The sequence below is a fragment of the Leiobunum rupestre genome, chromosome 7, assembly GCF_980474605.1.
Source record: "Leiobunum rupestre chromosome 7, qqLeiRupe1.1.hap1, whole genome shotgun sequence".
NCBI classification, from domain to species: Eukaryota; Metazoa; Arthropoda; class Arachnida; order Opiliones; family Sclerosomatidae; genus Leiobunum; species Leiobunum rupestre.
The window spans coordinates 22,187,985-22,198,306 of NC_143390.1; the positions used below are offsets into that span (position 1 = coordinate 22,187,985).

At 38.9% G+C, this 10,322-nt stretch overlaps 1 long non-coding RNA gene across 2 annotated transcripts; it reads left to right on the plus strand.

Moving 5' to 3' along the window:
* The first annotated feature begins 2,452 nt into the window (after positions 1-2,452).
* LOC149935152 (uncharacterized) lies at positions 2,453-6,312 on the plus strand. 2 transcript variants are annotated; one of them, XR_016482355.1, is made up of 4 exons: positions 2,453-4,799; positions 4,872-4,946; positions 5,547-5,637; positions 5,805-6,312. It is a non-coding gene; the product is annotated as an uncharacterized LOC149935152 (long non-coding RNA). The 2 variants fall into 2 exon arrangements; XR_016482354.1 differs by having other exon boundaries at positions 2,453-4,946; positions 5,805-6,310.
* Positions 6,313-10,322: the final 4,010 nt, after the last annotated feature.

The window sequence follows — 10,322 nt, forward strand, 5'->3', positions numbered from 1 at the left end:
AATGCATTCCGGTTGACTACGGCGGCACAGTGCGCCCTAGCAACCGAACAATTTTGTCTAGCGGTGTTCCTGGATCTATAAGACGCCTTCGGCGGTGTTCATCAACAAGCGCTCCTCTATTAGCTCCAACGTTGCGCCCTGGAGGGCAACCTTCTCAGCTGGGTGGAAAGCTTCTTAACAGATCGTACCTCCCAAGTGCGAGTCAACGGAGAGATATCGGCACCTTTTACGGTTAAGCAGGGCGTCCCTCAGGACAGCTCGGTAAGTCCCCTCCTCTTCAGAATCATGTCCCAGGGAAGTCGACCAAGGTGAACACACAGATGATATCACCGCCTGGATATGCGGTCGGAACTTTGTGCGTCTAAATACGACCATGCAGGTCACCCTGGACAATTTTTCGTCCTATAGCGTAAGTTGGGGCCTAAATTTCCAGCCGCTGAAATGCAAATACATGGTTCTATCCACGATCAAACAGATTCCGGGCGCTCTTCAACTTCAGCTAGGATGCAATATTATGTCGAGGGTGCGTCATACAGATATCTAGGGGTTACTATAGACGACAGTCTCTCATGGGCGGCCCAGATCGACGGACTGATCTCGACTTCTCTGGAACATCTCAATCTTATGCAGGCGGTTTCGGCAACTGGCTGGGGGGGGGGGGGCGGCAGGAGCAGTCCTTAGACTGCTTTATACCCATCTCATTCGCTCCAGGATGGATTATTCCAGCTCTCTCTATGCGTCGGCCACCTCCACTGTTCTTGCTAAGCTCGTCAAGGTTCAAAATGCCTTCAACGGCCATTGGCAGCGCTTCCACCATTGCACTTCAGACGCGATTTGTTGGACCTCCTCAACCTCACTCCGTGTGGCGCGGCAGACACTCCTGCTTGCACACCGGGCCCTTAACGGGGCAGAGTGTGCAATTACTGGTGGCTTTACCGGGGAGTCAGGGTCCGGCTCTTGTAACCCATAAGGGCGGTGGCGCACTGGGATATTTTAGCTCTGGTCAAATGATCCTATCTCCACCTCCAACTTCGGTCAGGTAGGGGCTGGAAACTGAGTTTTGGCTCAGGCTAACGGAGAGGGTCCGTGCAAACGGGCCGCCTCGGCAGATTGGGAAGCCTGCTGTGTGGCGGCGGGCCTCCGTATGAGGGCACGGCGGTCCTGTTTCCCGGTCTTTTGGATTCACACCGGGATCTCCGGTGCCGGCTGTGCCGGGTTACTTGGGCTGCTGTGTGCTCGTCGTTCCCCTTTAGGAGCTCTCTCCAAAGGGTTTGACTCTTTACCTCCATAGGTGGGGTGTCGGCTGCAATTGCTACAGTATCCACTCTTAATCCCACTGCTGTGTGCGAAGTGGGAAATGGTCCACCCATTGCTGCACCTTCTGATGGGTTGAGTGGCTTGCGTCAAAAGTGCGACCATCAGTAGTAGGGTACTACTACCCATGATGGTTAAGTCACCTGTCCGGGCTCGGTGGACGCTGGCTCGGTGGTATGCTCTCTGTTACTAGGTACACCGGGCTATAAATTCTGACACACTGCTAACTACACCTCCTTTTTGAGGGAAGGATTGTCTCCTATCGAGACTTTGGAACATCGCTTCCCGTTGGGACGTTTACCATTCCTCCTCAGGGCTTGGCGTTTGGCACAGGCTAACAACATGAGCTGGCTCTTCAATACCTCCCGTCACCATTTGTCTTTCAAGGATTCGCCATCCTGGCAACCACCTACCGCGACGATTCTCTCGACTTGGCTCACTACCGCTAAGGACGACAACAGTTCGGATATGCTGCGACATATTTTCCTCGCGGCTCTAGAACCTCATGGAAAGAACGCTACAGTCAGCTATACCAACGGCTCGTTGGCTGAGGGCTCGGGGGTGGCGGGTGCGGATTTCGTGATCCCGGCTATCAATGTCGGCGCGACGTGTCTTATGGATTCCGGTCATCCCATAAATAGGATCGAACTCTTCGCTATTCAAATGGCTTTGTCTTACGCGTCGGTCAACCTCCAAGGCACTGTGGTTATTTGCTCGGATTCGAAAAGCGCTCTCAAGCAGCTTCAATCTCGTTGTAAAATATTGTTTATACCCAGGTAGCACGAGCACGTGTATATTAGGTTGATATTTACTATTCATCGTTTATATTCCGTGTTGAGTAAAATATATACGTCGTTTCAACATGTTAAGTTAGTATATAAGACACTTATTCAGTCATGTGTTACGCTACACGTGTTTCCTACGTATAGATTTGGTTAATATATCACTAGATTGGCAGACAGGTAGTTTTTTCGTATATAAATAGTAGATAAATAACTAGGTTGGAAAAGTGTTAAGCTTTACGTTGTGCTTACGTAGATTTATGCCTGATTTACATGTGCTCCTGCTATACCGGATATAATTGCAAAATATATCAGTAGATTGGTAATTGAGGTGAGAGATAAGTGAGTCTGTATACCGATAAGGGGCACCTGCGGGCGGGGGAAACGGGCCCCTATAGGGGCCCCCTTTTGCGGCAATATTCGGCGGGGTCAAAAGGTTAGCTGATTTACGAGGTCAATAGGTTATCTGCCCCTATGGACACGATGCAAACAGCCGTTAAATAGGTGTGAAACGGACCCCCTATAGGGGCCCCATTTTGCGTACATTTTCGGCGGGGTCAAAAGGTTAGGTCAATAGGTTAGATGATTTACGATAGGTTATCTGCCCCTATTCCGCAGGTGGTGTGGACTGACACGATGTTATGCAAACAGCCGGCCAGTCATAGTTAATAGCTGGAGGCACCCCATTTTAGGTCAAAAGGTTAGCTGATTTACGATGTTAGGTCAATAGGTTATCTGCCCCTATGGACACGATGCAAACAGCCGTTAAATAGGTGTGAAACGGACCCCCTATAGGGGCCCCATTTTGCGTACATTTTCGGCAGGTCAATAGGTTAGGTCAATAGGTTAGATGATTTACGATAGGTTATCTGCCCCTATTCCGCAGGTGGTGTGGACTGACACGATGTTATGCAAACAGCCGGCCAGTCATAGTTAATAGCTGGAGGCACCCCATTTTAGGTCAAAAGGTTAGCTGATTTACGATGTTATAACCCATAAAACCCAAGGTGTTAACCCATTTTAGGTCAATAGGTTATCTATGGCGGTGACACGATGTTATGCAAACAGCCTACCCGTCATAGTGAATGTCGAGTTGGTTGGTTTTCGCCGACAAACACTTTCGGGCCCCCTAAGGGTAGCGTAAAATAGCGGGCGGTCATCGGTAAAAGTGTTTTGGGAAAAAAAGAGCAGAGTGTATACAAATTATAAGGTTTTATTTAGATATTCAAAGTTACAGTACATTAAGCGGATGAAAACGTTTAAAGATAAAACAATTTATTTTTAATATATTTATGGTTGGTAGATACCATATTAAACAAATTGTAAAAGTTAAATACACAAAACATATTTTGGTTGGCCACTGTTTCTTTAAAATCTTCAATAATTTTAAATGCTGTTACGTAATTGGACGCGTAGCGGACAACGGTATCATACCTTTCATGTTCATCCGATAGAAATAAATTGTTGGGTGCACATGGTTCTTTATACAATATTTCGTAAATTTTACGATAATTATCGGTTATAACGTAACCCATTAATTCAAAGAGTTTTTGGTTCACTTTAAGGAGTTGAATGTGCGAATTAATGAAATATTTGAGTCTGTCCAATTCTCGAGTTTCCGGCGCTTTGATTACGACCGACGCTTCGGATATCGTACTCTGCAAGGTTAATTCTTTTTGGTCAGACATGGCGGCGGTCACTAGCGCATCAGATAGCGGGAACGGTGATCGAAAGGGCAACCTTTGTGGATCATTTATTTGTTCCCAGTGCCCGTATAAATCGTCCCAGGCGCGCGAATACATCTCAAAGACCTGGTGTGTGATTTTATTGCATAGAGCTACAGATATATCGAGCTCAGACGTAAAACCCGTAGTAACGAAAAGCTCGGATGAAAGTGAATACCGAGGGTTAATGTTACGCTGAGTCGGATCAAATTTAGACATTTTAGTAGACCCAGGAACGTTATCTACACAGCTTCGTTTAGACATGATGCTCGAGAAACGGTTTGTAGTGTACTGCCGATGGATGACGGGGATGAATCCCTTATATAGCGATAATAATTTGATGACGTAATCAGGATGACGTAATGGGTTGACTCAATGACTCACGCGATTAGTCAAATTTTGCGGTGTTATGTGTATAGCGACGGCCATATTGGTAAACCAAAGAGATAGAAATTCTACAAGTCCCATTAAAAGTAAAATCAACGCGATTAGTAATGCGTTTTTAGGATTGTTCGCGATAAGGCGAGTAACGGGAAAGGCGGGATCGTCCCTATTCGGTAGGGCTGGTGGAATCATCTGACATGATGTTATGCAAACAGCCAGTAGCTATAAACCCGAGTAATGGGCCCCCTACGGCATCTGTCAAACACTTTTTTCCACGTGCGAGTGGTGTTATGAAATAAATCCAAATAGTTCAATGGGTCGAGCCTTTTGTGTATCAATTCATAACTATTTTCACCGACAAACACTTTCCCCGTGTAACATTATTTTCAATCACTTTTACGATGCGCAAAGCTATCCGTCTTACGGAATATCGGCCCTAAGGGGTAAAGGGTAGATAGAGGATGGCCCTTGCCCCCAGCGCGTAAAATAGACGCAGCGGGTGTCCCCTCTCGCTAGCTAAAAGTGTCGTTTTTACATCAGGTGTGGATTCTTCGCGCTAAAATGGTTATAACAAACGATTGTTCCCACCAAAAATGTAAAATCCATCTCCGCTGTTCTCGGATGAGGACGTAGCCATTTAAGTTTTTATCAATTTTTATATTTTTAGCTTGGCGATGTATTCCAAAATTAAATGGTAACCACGTATGCGTTACAATTTCAAGATGCAAGATACTCGAGAATGGTAAAATAGTCTATATTTAAAGTTAAAATGCGAAAACTATATTTGTATAGTCGAAATTTATTTTAACGTATTAAAATAAAAATTCATCTTTCTGACAAGAGTCTTACCCATCATACATACACCATCTAATCTGGAATCTATGTTTAACAATTGGAGGAATTCGTGTTTACGATAGGCTCTTTTTTAACGTAACTTAGTACATTAATTGAGTATTTTGAAATATTTTAATATCGGAATTTTTTTTGATGTATTAAAAGTAGAGTTAAGATGCTTTTATAGTATTTTCTATGTATTAGCATATCTGAACTTGCGGTTCAATTTTGGGTACATGGACCACTTACACGCTAATGATATTCAAATGAAGTTTAAAAATATTTCCATTTGAACGAGTCCCTCTTTTTATATCAGCAAAGTACTGAACGATTCTATCTTATGGATTTAAATAGTTCTAACAATAGTACAACTACAACATTTGAGAAAGACACTTTTCCCATTGTGAAAGTGGAATACAAAATAAGAATCACTTCAATTTAAAACGCACTTTAAATTTAAGTATAGACTATTTTACCATTCTCGAGTAACTCTTTTTTTCTTTAAAAGCTGAAGAAATATTAGAAACGACATTAGTGATCAATTAATTGTTTCCGAGTATGACAGACGATTTTTGATATTAAAGAGTCATTTTTCAAAAGTAAGATTGTTTTCGGTTATTTTTTTTTAAAGCTAGCTTAGAAATCACATTATTTTTATATATAATTATTTAGTTGTAATGTTAATTCTTAATTACTGGTAGCCTTCACTAGAAACTATTATAAGAATTATATATGAATTTATAACCAAGCGTGTATTTACCACTAGTGAATGCAATATCAGTCGAAGAATTGAAGAAAGACGGAATCACGTCATTATTAAGAACTGCCCTCACAAAGTAAACTTGGGTAAAGTAGAAGCGGAAATTGATAAACAACGAGTCCGCGCAGAAGCCGTTGCTCGATCGGGACTACCATCGCATCTTTTTGGAAATTTGACAAGTGCTTGGGTGGAACAAATGAAAACCCCTAAACGAATAAACAAAGATATAGAACTTAGACCATGGCAGAAAAGTTTATTGGAACATTTAATTCTCTCAGACAGAAAAATAATATTTGTAATAGGAAAAGATGGAAATGAAGGAAAATCGTGGATGTTAAATTACTTGAAATCCCGTAAGCCCGACTTTGTACATTGTCAGCAAGTGACAGTTTCGGGGAGTGAAATGCTTTTTCAATTGAAAAAAGTTTGCTCTGGTGTGAACCACTTTTTCTTTAACACCTTGAGAAGTATAAAAATATGCGACGAACACTTGGCAGTATTTGAAAGTTTAAAAGATGGTGAAATTGTTAGTACGAAATATAATTGTGTGAGTATAAATATTAGTACTCCAAATGTAGTTTGTGTTTTTGGAAATTATATGCCTGAATCTTACGGTTTAAGTTCTGATAGAATTGTACGATTTTATATAAAAAATAATTATTTATGTAAAAATTAATTATGAAATATGTATAGTAGAAATGTTAATATAAAATTTGCATAATTGAGGACGTGTGAATATAAAAATAGTAAACTTAAGGTTGTTTGTGTTTAATTCCCGATTTTTTTGGTATATGTTCATATTATAGCCGTCCTCAGGTTATCTATATAAAAACAAATGGTTGTACAAAAAAATGAAAAGAAAGAATAATAAAATTGTTGATTTAAACCAGAAAAGGTATGTCGGTCAAATGTTTGAGTTTTCTTAAATTTATTTCATATACATTTCTACATGTTTTTATTTCACTGTAATAAAGTCTCTAACACTTATGAATAGATAATTGTATAATTGATTTACAAGTTATTAGAGTTAGAAATTTAGTCTTAGCAATTGTTTTTTCACGCTTTATTTAAGTCAAGCAATAACATTTTTAAAAATGAAAGCTGTTAAACGAAATAAAATAAGCATTTCTGAACTTTTTATATTAATTATGTTTTATTATTTATAACGATATGGATTTCAATACATTTGAAGAAGCGAGTAAACTCAGCTTATCAGACTTGGGCAAAGTGGTTTTTAATTGATGGTGTTATATAATAAAATATACTTCAGCTTTTGAATAAGATTTTTTTCTATCCAACCGATATCCTTTATATAAAAGCTGAAGTAATTAATCCATTCAATTCAACAAGCATTAAAAAACCCGGTTCAAGTCAGAATAGCTGTGCAAAGTACTAATAACGTAGAAAATGTTTTTGGGAGTTCCATTGACCTGATGAAAAATTTTCATAAGATAAAGTTACTGGACTGATGGAAGCTTCAGTGTTTTCAGAGCGAAGTCTTAATTGCATATTCTAAGTTTTTTTAAAAACAAGTTTATTTCTAAAAATGAAAAGTACATGTTTTATCGGGGGCAAACTTTTTCCGTGTGAATGGAGAAATGATAATTAAAGAGTTAGCTATTTACGATACGGAAACGGAGAAGCATAACGTCTGGACCTTTAAACCACCATATCCATATTCCAGTCTTACGGAAGACGATAAATGGCATTGTAGATGGTTGTATTGGAACATTTGTGATCTCCGTTGGGACGACGGACAGGAAGACTACAACAGCCTAGGAGCCATCGCGAATTATATAAAAGAACAAGGGTTAAAGTTTTTTTTTGGAAAGGTTTAGTAAAGGCCAAAGTTTTATCGGATTTCATAGGAGTTAACGTCAAGAACGTCGAGGATTTAGACTGTCCTACCATTCTTTGTATAAGTGCTCCTAAACATTGTCATTTTCACCGTGACCCTAATAATTTCGCCGTTGTGAAATCTCACAAAATCGCTGTGTGGTATAGAAAAATCGTGTGTAAGAAAATATAAGTCGTTTTAAGATTATTTTTGCTACTTTTTCATCACATTGGTTTTACGTTATGTCTGTTTTCTAAAATTACGTTTCTTAAATAGCGTAACGTATTAAAGTTGAATAAAGAGTTTTTCATTTTATTTTAATTTTAGTGTTTTTATAATATCTTTCTGACTACATGTGTATTGTTTAACTTCTTTCATTTTTAAAAATGAAATTGCTTGATTTAAATAAAGCGTGAAAATTATTAGTTTCGAAATGATATTTACAAATCTTATCCAATCTAAAGTCCATCGTTCGGGTATTAGTAAGTATTTCATACAAACTAACTTAATTCAGTATTTTTAGAAGTGAAGAGAAAACACATTGTGAAAAACCAAATGAAAAGAGACTTTAAACGGTTTTAAAAATCTTAATATATATATTTAAAAAATCCAACGTTTCGGCAGTGTAGCATATGAAAGTATTAAGTTTCAAAAAGTGCATTTAAATTGAAGTGAGGCCTATTTTGGGATTCCCCTTGTTCCTCCTTCTTTCATCTCAGCATGTTTCCCCTTTTATCATGGTTTCTCTCCAAAAAATAGCCAAAAATCTTAAATCAGTAGGTCTCGCTCCTATTTATCTTCCACCATCCCAAATTGTCAGCTTTATTATGTAATAACAAAGAACCAACAAGGCCATCATTTATAAAATCTCCCGTGCTTGTGGTGATAATTACATTGGGCAATGCCGTAGCCCATTTCTTCAAGGGCGTAAAGAGCCCCAAAAATATAAACAACCCGTACAATAATTCTCCCCTTAACGAACACCTTCGTGTTTTTGGGGCCATAATGCTAGGTGGGGCTCAATAGATATACTAGCTCGACCCAAAATTATATAAAACAAATTTTAATGTACGCGAATCCATCGAAATCTAAAAAAATAAATCTGCGCAATGTTTAAACCGTGACTATGGTCCCTTTAACTTATACACGTTTTCTCCACTTTTTAAATGTTTTATGGACCTCACCCTCTCACACAGACAACAAACCAATTCCTCCTCTCGCAGAATCCACCCATTCAGACCATAGTAGCCTCGAGCGCGAACGAAGATATCGAGCCCATATAACACTTCGACGGGGGTCGACTCGCCTTTGAGAAAAAAACGCTCGCGGCTAAAGAACAGTGGCATCCACTATATGTATGCATAAATATTTTTTCGTCCCAAAGTTTTACCATCGTACTGTCAGACTTGTAAAAATCCCATGAAGAAGGAGGAACAGTTCCTCCGAAACGTTCGATTTTTTAAATAAATATATTGTGAATTTTAAAAACGGTTAAAGTCTCTTTTCACTAAGTATTTTATATATTTGAATATCGGAATTGTATTTCGTTGCGTTAAAAGTAGAGTTTAGATGTATAGTCTTTTTAAGTAATACTCGTGATATAGGGTCAAGTACCAAGCATATTTAAGTACTACAATGATATTAAATTAAAGTTTAAAAATATTTCCATTCTACGTTACTTTAACAACGAATATTCTATGACGTCAAAACACTCAAATCCATGTTTCAAATTCAAATTAACCGCGCAAAACACTTAAATCTATGTTTTCATTTGATTTTTAAATTAACCGCGACGCGCCCCCAGACCGCGCCCCCCCGAGAAATCCGCGCCCCAGACCGCGCCCCCCAGGGGAAATCAGCGCACGCGCGCCGCCCCTGGCTACGGCGAGGTGGGGAGGGCTTCGTATATCAACATATTGTGTTCAGGCCAACTTGTTCACTATGTTATATTGTTTTACTAATTTACGCGCACTGTGATTTTCGCAACTTACCATTAATATATTAGCATCTCTGTATAATGTATATAAACAAGGTATTTAACAATGAGTCGGTTAACGCCATGCAGTTACATTAACATCGCTGCAAAATATCGCGTTAATCATTCAATCAATCAGCTAAAGCACATATCGTGATGACTACATGTAAGTCGTTCCGGCTTCGTAGGTATGTCTCTTAAATAAATAACTAAATAAATAAATAAATCTAACCGTCATAAGAACATTTGTACCTACACATATTGCACTTTCATTACTTGAAACTTCAGATTAGTTAGATTGTATCGCTAATTAATCCACTGAATATTTTAGTATCCCGTTTTTGTGAATAATTCCAAACCGAGTTAGTTTTGTTTGAAGTTACGAGCAGACCTGTTTCAATAAAGTTTTAAAACGGAATTTATTTTTCCTGAGTGACAGAGAAAAGATTCGTTCATACCAAAAAAAGGTAACGTCGTCCATCGTAAGTTAATGCGAACTTGTCGTATTGTCGAAAACGTATACCGTTAAATTGTTAAAGCTCTCGTGGAGGTTTACGATAATAATATGTAATGACTAACGTAGCTAAACGATAATAGTAAGTTATGACTAACGTAGTTTAATGATAATAGTAAGTAATGACTAAACGCAAAATTTAACCATGGTTAATTTAAACTAGTAAATAGTAAGTAATATACTATAGAGACAGATACT